Source organism: Rhinolophus ferrumequinum, chromosome 8 (genome assembly GCF_004115265.2).
Source record: "Rhinolophus ferrumequinum isolate MPI-CBG mRhiFer1 chromosome 8, mRhiFer1_v1.p, whole genome shotgun sequence".
Lineage (NCBI taxonomy): Eukaryota > Metazoa > Chordata > Mammalia > Chiroptera > Rhinolophidae > Rhinolophus > Rhinolophus ferrumequinum.
The window spans coordinates 26,301,949-26,315,171 of record NC_046291.1 but is presented as its reverse complement, the minus strand read 5'-3'; positions in this window follow the sequence as shown (position 1 = coordinate 26,315,171).

The window sequence follows — 13,223 nt, the reverse complement described above, 5'->3', positions numbered from 1 at the left end:
TAAAAAAACATGCTATTATATTTTTATAATTAAAAGAAATATCTTTATTAAAGCAACTTTCACCAAAAGTATAACATATTAATATGTATTAAATAATGTTTTCTTCATCATCACTACCAAGCACCATTAACCGAGAGTGTTTTCTTTTTGACAAGATATCTTCATCCTCTGAACTTAATACTCCACTAACAAAATGGATTTAAAATTCTAATAAATTTTAAAATTCTGCAGTCAAATCTGATATGACATTCACGCTCGAATGAAAAATTTCAAATGAGGTAACTTTTACTCTTAACAACTTTTATTACGTTCCGTGTTGTTCAGGGATTTACTCCTCGAACCCTGTTAGAGCGAAACCGTGTTATAGAAGTGCCGTGTTATACGGGGGTTGCCTGTATATCAGTTTGCTAAAGCTGCCAAAACAGAGACCCACAAAGTGGATGGCTTAAGCAACAGAGATGTATGGCTTCCCAGTTCTGGAGGCTGGAAGTCCAAGATCAAGGTGTTGACAGGGTTTGTTGCTTCTGTTAGCTGTGAGAGAGAATCTGCTACAAGCCTCTTGCCTACTTTCTGGTGGTTTAATGACAATCTTTGGCATTCATTTGGTGGATAGACACATCACACCGATCTCTGCCTTCATGTTCACATGGTGTGCCTGTCTGTCTCCAAATTTTCCCCCTTACAAGGATAGAGCCATATTGAATTAGGGGCCCACCTTATGCTAGGGACCCACCTTACTCCAGTCATATTGGATTGAGGGCCTGCTGTCTGAGGGACAGCAGGAAAATTACATTGGCAATGAACCTTACTCCAAGTAAGGCCACATGGCAACGTACTAAGGCTTAGGACTTCAACATTTGAAATTGAGGGGACACCCAATCCAGCCTATAACAGGAAGCAAAAATCTTGGAACTAACTCCAAATGCCTAGATCTTAAAGATGTCAAAAACATGTCCTGGGCAGGGCCACACTGCCATACTGTATACACTAAAAAAGAAGTTCCACTTTCATTCAGGATTTTAGAAATTGTCACGTATGATGTAGAATCAACTAGGAAAACGTAGGAGTATGTTAAGGGAATTTTATACTGAGAATTCTTTTTTCCTAACAGTTAACTTCAACTTTAATGTTGCTTTTTCAGATGTATCTGCCATCCAGTTATAAAATAGAAATGCAGCAAGTCAGGTGAAAATAGTCTTTTGGTACCTGCCACTAGCCAGTGTGTGAACCTCTCATCTTTGAACAGCATTCGAATAATAGCTGTACTCATTTTTGGAGAGCAAGTTTGAATTAGAGAAGGTGGATGTGAAGATTTCTCTGAACAAAGGTCTAAGAAGTTAAACAGAAAGAATTGATGTTCTGTATCAAACTGACAAAGACATAGTAATCTACCAGTTTCATTATTAAAGATTTTCTCACTTTCTTCCACCACTCAGTGGGGCATAGGCCAACTGTAGAAAAATGCAATATCTGAATTCTACGAGAAGTCCCTATGACTAGAGATGGTAAGAACAACATTTCTTTGGGTACAGAATGCAGTCTCTTAATTAATTGGAGAGACAAAAGCGAGGACATTCTTGAGAATGCCAATTCATATCCAGTGCAGAATTTAAATTGGTTTAATGCATATCATCCTTGTTTAGAGAGGAGAAGAAAAAGAGACTTGGGTTCTGGCCTTTGCTGTCAATACCTCATTCATTCTTTCTTTTATTCATTGTGTATTGGACTCTTACGATGTGCCAGGCATTGTGAAAGCAATGAGTGAGAGTCAGATTTAACCAGTTCCTCCTCTCATGGAGCTCCACGACCTGAACAAGTACCTTTCTTCATGCATTAGTTTCTCTATTGGTAATATGAAAATAGAAAATTGAATTTTCCTAAGGAATTTAATACAATTCAATAAACATCTACCCAGCCCTTAGCTTGGGGTGGGACAGTGTGTTCAGGGCCAGAAGTCTAGAGAGCAAGAAAGGGAGAGGGGGTCTACGGTGAGCGAGATGGCACCCCTGCCTTGGGGTAGAGCGTGGAAAACACACTTGTAAATGACCAAGACCAGTTCTCAGCAGAGGCAGGGACACCAAGGAAAGGAAGGACTTATTCTGAATGCTGACAGACAGCAGGAAAAGCCCCCAAGGAAATGCTGTACACCCTTTACTCTGGTGCCTTCTCTGGTAAAGCACCGAGGATGGACAGTCCTACACCAAGCTGGTGAGAAAGGCCCACGACAAACGCGGTGCTCCTCACTAATGACTCCTATCTCCTGGCTCTTTCATCCTGTCCTCAGGAATGTTCAGAAGGGAGTCAAGAGGGCTCCAAGAGCCACCAGAGCAACTCAGATAAATCAGTAACTGGAAATTAAAATATTGACATGGGGCAGGGCTGGTGACAAAGAGCATGTCATCTAAAGAGGACAGCCACTGCTCAGCTCGCCCCAATTGTTGCCACACAGGAAAGTTACAGCAGCCAGATTTGGGGATTTTTTTTCAAAGCTACATATATACATATACATATATATATGTATATATACATATATATATTCACACACATATAAATACACACACACACACACATATTGAAGGGGAGCTGAATAGGTCACCCCAAAATGTGCCACTTTTGCACGTGGATTATTTCGAGCTGAAGGAAAGCAAGATCCAACAGACTCAAGAAAACTTTTACCACTCCCTTAACTGCCTGAAAGAATTTAGAAGGGGGTTGGGGATGACCCAGAAACAGAGCTATTTCCAGAGATAACTTTTTATCTGAAAAACTTGCCTGCATGACAGGGCAAACATCTGATTACCAAACATCTGCTCTTCTTATCGTCCTGTGAATTACTCTTCCCACTCTGAAGCCCTAGACTCCTATCTCAGTCCTTAGCTCAGGACGGCAGAGAAACCTAATTGCCCAGTTGCCCTTGAGTATCATATTTCTGGGGTTCCTGTATGTACAAAATCAAATTTGTTTTTCTTCTGTTAATCTTTCTTATATCAATTTAATTATTAGGCCAGCCAAAGAAACTAGAAGGGAAGAAGTAAAACTTTTATAAAAATATATTTTAAAATGCTATGCACACACACACACACACACACACACACCCGAGGGTACTGAAAAAATGTATACAAGTGGACACTTTGGTCAGCGTTGCTCAAGCAGTAGTTCACCGTAATCAGAAGTGTCTGGATGCTGATGGTAACCACTTTGAGCACCTCTTGTCATTGCAGAAGTCAAACGTGACTTGTATTCATCTTTTGTTATCGGTATATATTGAGTATTACAATTTTAATACAGTTTTTTCTTTTCTTAAGATGTGTATACATTTTTTTGCACTCTGTGTGTGTGTGTGTATAAATATACATATATACATTTTTTTCCTTAATGTTAAATATCCTTAACACATCTGCAGAGCAAGTAAAACACATCTGTGTCTGTGGGCCAAATTCAGACCCACAGTCCACCTCATTATAAGTCAAGAGGAAACTGAGGTTCCAAGAGGATAAGTAAGTTACATAGGCCACAACTCGTAAGTGTGGAGGCTGGGGTTCAAATCCTGGGCTGTTGGACCCCAAAGTTGAGCTAGTGGAAGGGCTGGGTGGAGAAAGGGAAATGACTCCAATTATGAAAAGGGAAGTTGTGGAGGGAAAAGAAAAGAAGCTGTAAAGGCACGACAAGGAAAAGAGGTGGCCATCTTGGGATAAGATGTTCTAGCAGAAGAATATTTTTTAGATGATTGAGTAAGTCAAAACGCACACGTGTACTCCCATGTGAAGAGAGGACAGAGGAATTGGCAAAGTTGAAAATACTGCATTTTTGGGACTGAAAGAGACCAAGAACCAGAAAAAGAAAGAAAATATTTGGAATGACCACAACTGCAGATATTAAATTCTACAGGGTCAGTTCTCAATAGTAGCTTCAAGTACTAAAATGAAAATTTATTACCAATTAAAGAAAAACACCAACCTGCCCAAAATAAACCTAAAAAGAGAAATGGAATCCTGGACTCTCCACCCCAGCCCTTCCTTTAAGCCACAATTTCTTTCCATCAATAATTGAAACAACATCCTCCAGGCATATTAAAAAAACCTAGAAGTCTGGCTCTGCTCTGCAGGGTACCACAGGTGAGCATTTGCATATGTCAGAGTAAAGAACATTCCACCAGCTTCCCCCATTCTCCAGAGAGAACACCAGGGCCTTGCAAGTCTCTGGCAGAAGGTGGCAAACACATGCACACTTTCAGTGTGTGTGTGTGTATGCGTGTGTGTGCGTGTAGGTTTCTGTGATCTGTTGGGTTTATGGTGCTGGCAGTGAAGCAAAGTAGGGGAAACGTGGGGAGGTGAGAAAGAAAGGTATTGAGAGAAAGTAAAAAAGAGAGATGCTTCGATCTAAATGTTATCTTTCAGTTACTTTTCTTTTTGCTAAAGCCATTCCCATTCAACGACTGAATGACGCAGCTCTTCCTAGGTTATACCTTAGGAGAAGTGTTTGATTGATAATGTGTATGCTTTTTAAGAATGAGGGAGAGGCCACCTATTTAGATGCATGGCATGAAGCCACTAAGGCTGAAGGCACAGTGACAGATGCCTTACTGGGTATGGATGTGCCAATGAAAGCTTGTCCTTGTCAAACCTTTACGACAATTACACACTGTGCACCCCTAGTGATTTCAATGGAAATGAAGCTCTGAGGGGTTCTTGGAGGAAGATCACAAAAGCCACAAAGCAAATGTCTTTGATTCAGACTGGTAAACACCAAGTAGTAAGGGGCTTCCTCGGCTTGATTCGTGGCAATAAAAGGGAAAATAAATGAATCTTCAGTATTTCTGAAAGGCGAGGCCTAAAAATCTGACGTCTCCACAGGCAACAATCTAACGTCCCTTTACAGGTTTCCTCCTTTCTACAAACGATCAGTGCCAAAGGCAGAGCTGTATGAAATCAAAAACAACAACCCTTCATTCAAAGCCATTCTCCAGAGGGAAGAGGTAGGCGGGGTGTGAAGCAATGGAGCATTTGACCCAGATGAGAAACAAAAGCAAAGACAGTTGGCTGCCACTGCTCCTGAGCTGTCCTCCCCGAGGCCAGGGTCACCGTGTCAAGTTCCCCACAAGATTTCAAGGGAGTGTTCTTCCCGCCCCCTTTTGTGTGGATTTTTTTTCTCCCTGACATCGACTTTTGAAGCTTTTTTGCCCCCTATCCAGTGCATGCTCAGGTCAAAAAGTTCACTCAGTCTACTTTCAAAATACATGTGCACCTGTTTGAGCACCTGTCACAGGTGCCAGGCACGGGGCTGTGGACCTGCCCAAATTTACTAAGGAGTAAGAAAGTCCTGAGCGATGGATGGGGCAGGAGAGGGAAAATCACTGACTTCCGGTAGAGAGAGACAGGGCATCCAAGGGCAGAGAACGGGCTCCTTACAACACTTGTAGCATCAACAACCCATGAGGGAGCCTGGGTGTGTGGACAGACTTGATCCACCTGGAGTCCGGGAGGCTCGATACTACTCACCTTGCAGTTTTCTTTTCTTTCTGCCTAATGGCTTGTGTGTGTGTGTGTGTGTGTGTGTGTGTGAGAGAGAGAGAGAGAGACAGAGACCCCATAAAGTCATGCCAAGAAACAGCTGAAGGGCAGAACAAGTCATTTCTTTGTAACCAAGAAGAGAACACACGCAGATATATACAAATGAAATGGATATTTGTATCCTTCAAACATGTGTTTCTCCATCATGTTATGAAGAAACTGAGGGGAAGAGATAGAGTGTTAATATTCCCACTTCATGTTCAGCCAGAGGAGCTCACTGGGCCTGAGCAAGCCTGGCTCTGCTACTTGCTTTGTACTTGCTACTCATTCCTCCAGTACATCTCTGCTTTTTATTAGATGTATTTTTTCACGAAAATCATAATTTCTATAAACAGCCAACTATCCATGCTTAGTTCTCTCTCAAAACTCTTTTAATTCTTTTTCCTAAATATTGAAAAATATTTTTATCGGAAGTTATTAGATTTGTTTATTGAATGAAAGAATCTATTTTCTTGTGGTACATGTATATACAATGGAGTATTACTCTGCCATTAAAAAGAATGAAATCTTCCCATTTGCGACAACATGGATGGACCTAGAGGATATTATGCTAAGTGAAATAAGTCAGACCGAGAAAGACAAATACCATATGATCTCACCTATATGTGGAACCTAAAGAACAGAATAAACAAGCAAACAAAACAGAAATAGACTCATAGATACAGAGAAAAAACTGATGGCTGCTAAGTGGGAGGGGGTTGGGGGATGGGGATAAGATGAAGGGATTAGAAAGTACAAATTAGTAGTCACAAAATAGTCATGGGGATGTGAAATACAGTATTGGGAATATAATCGATAATGTTGCAAAGACATGTAGGGTATCAGATGGGTACTGGACTTATCGGGGGATCACTTCATAGATTGCATAAATGCCTAACCACTGTGCTACACCTGAAACTAATATAAAATAATATTGAATATCAGTTATAAATATCTATATATTTATCTATATTTACATAATATAAATATCTATATCTATATATCTATTTATCTGTATGTATCATATATATATATATATATATACACGCATATATATTCACGGGATGTACAGTACAGCATAGGGAATATAGTCAATGGTTTTGTATTAGCTGTGTACAATGTCAGATGGGCAACAGACGGTGGGGTTATCACTTTGTGAGGGATGTAAATGTCTAATCATTATGTTGTTTTGTACACCTGAAACTAATAAAATAAAATTTAAAAAAAGAAAGAAATCTATTTTCCAAGTATAAAATGAAGTATAGTATGAAGAGTTATTTGGAAAAAATAGAATTATCACATCTAGATCTGTGTAACATATCTCCTACTGCAGTGCACTTTGAAGAGAGAGATAAAATATGGAATGACATCATGCTCACGGAAAATATTTTCCTCTTCTGAAAAAAATTTTGACAAACAGCATTTCAGAGGTAAGGTTAAATAACATCATAGGTTCAAAGCAGTTAAACATCCACAATTTCATGCGATTGAATCTAGTACAAGAGGATTGAGGAAAGTGTCATTTCTTTCCTACTTAGCTATTAATAAAAAGTCTACTCGTCTACTCGAATTTTACACTTAAAATGGGTGAATTTTATGGTATGTAAATTGTGTCTCAATGTTTGTGTCCTCCCAAAATTTACTACCCCTTTGGTTGGTAATGAGGATTAGATGAAGTCATGAGGATGGAGTCCTCACGAACGAGATTAGTGCCCTGATGAGAGTGAAGAAAGAGCTTGCTTCCCTCTCTGCTGTCTGCCATGTGAAGACACAAAGAGGTGGTCATCTGCGAGAGGGCCTTCACCAGAACTCCACCATGCTAGCACCATGACCTTGGGCTTGCAGCCTCCAGAAATTCTGTTGTTTATAAGCTATCCAGTCTATGGTGCTTTGCTATTGCAACACAAATGGACGAAGACATTCAATACAGCTGTTATAAATTCTACTTGAGTCATTTACTCATGACTATTTTCAAAACACTAATCCATAATTTATAGGTGGGAGATCTTACTGGGGATCCACAAAGCTAAATGACGTATCTGACTTACACGGACAAGGGGCAAAAAGCAGGCCACAGTGAAAAGCCCAGACTTGCTCTTCTTGCTCAATCCCCTAGCTCACAAAACTTGATAGAAAAGAGCCCAATCCATTCCCAGTGTTTGCAGTTCTCCAAGATGGGAGGATAATTAAACCAAGGCCACAGAAGTTTGTCAAAAAAAAAAAAAAAAAGCCAGAAGCTAAAGTCCACGGTCTCAACTGCTTCCTTCTCCAGGTAAGTTAACCATTAACATGAGGCCAAACAAGGACTTTGTCTTTTTCTCTGATGCTTCCCCCCTTTTACTATGACACAGCTGTATCTGCCACCCGACCTCTCAGTCCACTATGTTAAGTGTGATCAGACAACAGCGTCCCTGTGGAAATCCAGCTCAACCCAAACAGCCCGTGGGGGCAGACAGAAAACAAACAGTATTGGCAGCAACATTCTGAAAGCCTTTCACGTGTTGTCCACCATGCCACAGGGCAATGGCCATGCTGAATGCATTCCTGGTAGCAGATGGACCACTAAATCTACAGGACGCCGTCTAAGAGACACTACTCAAACTCTCACCCGAATCCATGCAGATCTGATGAAAATGCAGATTCTGATTCGTTTGGTCTGGGGTGGGCTCTGAGAGTCTGCATTTCTAACAAGCTCTCAGGAAATGCTGATGCTGCCAGTGCAGGGAGCGCGTGACGTTGGAAGGTTCTAGAACAGTGCTGTTCAACATGAAAGGCAAGGCAAAAAAGCGAGATCCATACATAATTTTCTAGTAGCTACATAAAAAATAAATTAAAAAAACAGATAAAATTAATGTTAATAATACACTTTCATTTAACCCAGGAATTCAAAGTATCATCATTTCAATATGTAACTAATATAATAACTTATTTACGAGGTGTTTTACATTCCTTTTTTTCATATGAAGTATTTGAAATCTGCTATGCGTGTTACACTGACCGTACAGCTCAATTCCAACTAGCCATGTCTCAAGGGCTCAGTTGCCCCGTGAGACCAGTGGCTGCTGTCCAGGACAGTAGAGCTTAGGGGTCTCAAGTGCTCTGTAATGCCTACCCAGGCACACCACAAGCACCCAACACTAAGGAGAGTTATTCTCCTCATTCTACTCTGTTCTTTCCTAGTGAGAGGTCTGCTAAGAGGTCATGGAGACTCAGAAATGGAGACGAGAAACGTCCTTTGAGGCCTGCGTATCAGAAAGAAGGAAGGGCATGATTCCAAGAGACGAAGGGCATTTGCAATTGGGAGCCTTCTAACAGGGAATCTGGCAAGCACACTAGAAGCTTGGGGCAATGGCCAAGTCCAGTGGGTGAGAGGCAGGGCAAGAAACAGGCCCCAGAGCTGCGCACCCATCCCTCACCAGCCATCCCTGAGCCAGAGCTGCCAGGCTCCATGCCCCACACCCTCATGTCACAGCCAAATCCACCAATCCTGGGGCTTGAATTTCAAGTCAAAAATGAACTCAAAGAGGGAAAGAAAGAAATTAAAGAAAGGATAAAATAAAGAGAAAAAAGGAAAGTGAGACAAGTGGGAGATAAAAGAGTCCCAAGAAAAAGAAAAACTCTTCTAAACACTTAACCTCTATTTTCTTTCTTACTTCCTCATTCTTGGTTCCCAGGCTATACACAAGAAAATAAATTTTGGAGACTTAGTTTTCCTGCCTTAGCCTAGAAACAGGAAGAGCTTGAAACCATAGCATTTAACCACATAAAACCAGCATGAGGGGCTCACTCCTGACTCTTTTACGGAATTTGCTTACAGAAGTCACAGAACTGTAGGACTGTAACTTCAAACTTCCTTCAAGGCAGGAATTCTTTCAGAAACAAGGACAGCCAAGCTTTCCTTGAGATCTTTCAGAGTTAGTCCACTACTTCAGTAAGACAGCCTTTTCCATTGTTAAGAAATATTACAAAGCTATTTCTGTCCAGTTGAAATTGCCCTCCATTTAATGTTCACCCACTAATCCAAGTCTGATTTCTGGAACTATGTGAAATACATGTCACTCCTATTCTTTAAATAATTGAAGACAGCTGTTCTGGCATGCTTGCCCTAGATCTCTTCCCATTTAAATCTGCCAACACCTTTACATCAATTTGAGACTATATATATATATATATATATATATATATATATATATATATATATATATATATATTATAATTGCCCAGAAAGACTATTAGTTAAACAAATTGTAGTACATCCATACAATGGATTATTATCCAGCCATTTGAAAAATGATGATAGAGATGTAGATTTATTGACATTGAAAAATTTTCACCATCTGTTAAATCATTAAAAGGCAGGCTAGAAAACCATATGTATAGTAGAATCCCATTTTTTAAAAAATGTAAGTATACAAGTAGATATATAGTGAGAAAAGTCTAGAATACTCACTAATATGTTACAGAGGTTATTTATGGGTGAAAGCATTCGATATTTTAGTCTTTTTGCTTAATTGCATTTTCTAATTCTTTTATAAGAACATGTTGTACTTGTATAATACAGTTAAATAATGGTTTATATAAACAAATTATAAGCAGCCTTCATAGCACATAAGGACCCATGACAAATCATGTGTCCTTCATTCATTGCTTTCTTCCTTCAATGAATGAACACCTACTATATGCCAGGCACAGTTCTAGGTGCTGGGGTACAGGAGTGAGTGGGAAATGGCCCCACAGCATCTCCCCACGAGCCCCTCACGTTCTGAGGCAGCTACAGGACCAATGTGGAGACATGCCGATGGCCAGGGGGCCAGGGTGGAGCCCCTCCCCCACACCAGGGTGGACGGAGTCTCTTGGGAAAGGTTATGAAAGAGATGGAGGAAGGACACGCAGATGTCAGTAAAAATAGCCCGAAGGGCTCTGATTAGGAAGTGGAGTCACGGATTAGTTACCAGCGGAAAGCAGTCCCAGGTATCCCCCAGGCACAGATCTGGAAACACAACAGTTAGATCCGCAAAACCAAAAGCAGAAAGATTTCAGCTTTTCGGAACAAAGAACGTTTAAAGGCTAACCAAGAAAAGAACAAAATACGTTGAGAAAACTATTGTTGCTACGTGACTATACATTTGAAGAGCGTCATAGTTCGGTGCTTCCTGACTGTGCCCAGCAGATTTTGTTCATGGACCTTCCTGATCCTCCCGACCCTACAAAGCTAGAACATGGTGAGACAAGGAGGGGAAAACGTGATTTTTCTTTTTTTTAAAAAAGGGGGTCCAAAACCGCTGTTTGCTTAGCGATCTGTATTTCATAGCAAAGATACTATTTTCAAAACAAAAATAAAAGTTGTTGCTTTAGATGTGGAAGGAAACTTGGAGATTATATAATTCAAAGATTTTTTTTTTTTCAAACATTTTTAATTTTAAGCTCGGGAACTCACTGTTCAAACAAAAACCCGTGAAAAGGGAAGGGGGGACGCGGAGTCAGAGAGTCCATCCGGCCCATACTGTGAGGGGCCTTTGAGGACTCTCACGGAGCAAACCTCTAATCTAGCCTAATTCACTTAGTGTGCAGATGAGGAAACGAAGGTCCAGAAGAAGGAGGTTCTTCTCCCAAGGTTAAACATCTAGTTTAAAGAAACAGCTTGCTTTTTTTTCTTGAGCATTTCTTCCTAGTCCAGTGCTATTTCTAGTGAACTACTCATTTCTATAATAAATGGCTGCCCGTGTTTTGGTTTGCCAATACAAATTCACACCAGTAAGAAATTATTCCAATGCAAAAATGAAACTTTTAGAATTCTACTTGTTCTGAGACTGAAATTATGCTTTTAAAAAAATCACTTATTTTTTTCTACTGGATTAATTTCATGGCATCAAGGATAGCTTCCATTCTTAGTTAATGTAAGCATTATTTTATCAGAAACTTAAGAATATGTGATTTTAATATTTAACTGCATTTTCCAGCAAGGCTTTTTAGTCTTAGACCCAAAACACTTCCCATAGGAGAGCATCTCCAATTTGGTAATTTATGTCAACAAGAAAATATGACTAATTAATATAAATCAGATTTACTGCCAACTTTTCAGGAATAAATTTATTTTGTCAAGTAGCCTGTTAATTAAACAGGAGCATGATGGGAAACAAATAATAATACAAGTAAATTAGATCCCCAAGTTTCTTATTATTTTCAGAGAGAAATGTTGTAGCTATGAACAGAAAAACATGCTATACTTTCAATACCAAAATTCAAACACAATTTGGGCACTGCTATTCCATCGATACATAAAAATTAAGTAAAACAAAAAGACACTGGATACACGTTCTTAATGATTAATGTTCTGTACATGTTTTGGGGGAGACAGTACAGAGAAATGAAATGCTGATAACCTACCATATGCTGTGACCAATGAGTGTTATAGGGAAGATCGCTAATTCTGAATATCAAGATATATTTGAAGGTTCTTTGTCTTCCCCCTACCCAAAGAAACCAGATGTATTCTTTGGCTTCTCCGAGCATCATAAGGAGCAACAATCTATTGAGGTTCTGCTACATGCATTGGGCCACCATCTTAATCAATAAGAATCTTAAAAAGACAGGTCCTTATCCTAACGTGGCTTGGTCTTCTTGAGGAAGCACAAGACATAGAAAGATAAATAAAAGTTGGGGAAGCATAAGCTGCATCAAATTACGTAGTGCTACATGCAGAGTGCTGCCAAGGAAAGGTGACTAAGGATTTCTCGGGAGAGGGAAGTCTTCTCCAGGGTAGGATGGCTTGAAAGTAAGCTTGAAAGAAGGTCATTCTTAGATAAGCAAAGGGAGGGTCCTCCAGTATGCACTGTCGTAGGTCCAGACGGGACTAGGGGCGCATGCACAGAGGTGTGTGTAGTGCAGGTAAATTTGGCGGGAAGACATGGGCTGTGAAGGGAAGAACATGTGTTGTTAATCGTGATCACACAATAAAATCTGGTTCAAAAAGGTTATAAGAGACATTATGAGGTGCCTTGGAAACCAAACTATGTTAGGACCTTCCAATGGGGGAATGGAAGGAGATGAAATGAAGGAGGCTCAGATCAAAAATCATAAATTACTCTTGGCCAATTTTGGAATGTCTTGGGGAGCTCTGTCTGGCAGGAGAGTATGTAAAGGATTGATCTGAGGGAGGAGAGATTAGAAGCAGGGACATCAGTTAGGAAACTACGGCACTCTTCTGTCACAAAGTCATGAAAAGCAGGGAGACTGGGAGAAGTCAAGATGACTGGAGATTCTGGTGTGACTGGGAGTCTTTATCATTGCTGAATGAAGAAGTAAACAAATGAACAAGGGCAAAAATTCAGAGCGAGAAGGGTTTAAAAGGGAAAGAGGTGAAGTGTGGATTTAGATAAACTAAATTTTTAGTCCTGATCGAATAGGGAGGTGGAGGTCCTCGGGAAGCAGACGGAGAGGTGAGACCCAAGTCTGACAGCAGTCCCCCACTGGGAGCTCCTACACAGAATAAGAACAGAGAAGGCGGAAGAATTAGTTTGAGGCATGCTCAAATTTAGAGAGAAAAAAAAGGAGTTGGAGCTAACAAAGAACCGAGAAAAGACATAATCTGAGATGTAAGTGGACAAACAGGACAACGGAATGTCCTCGATGCTGACTGATTCCGAGAGTTTAAAGGACAGCAGGGTCACTGAT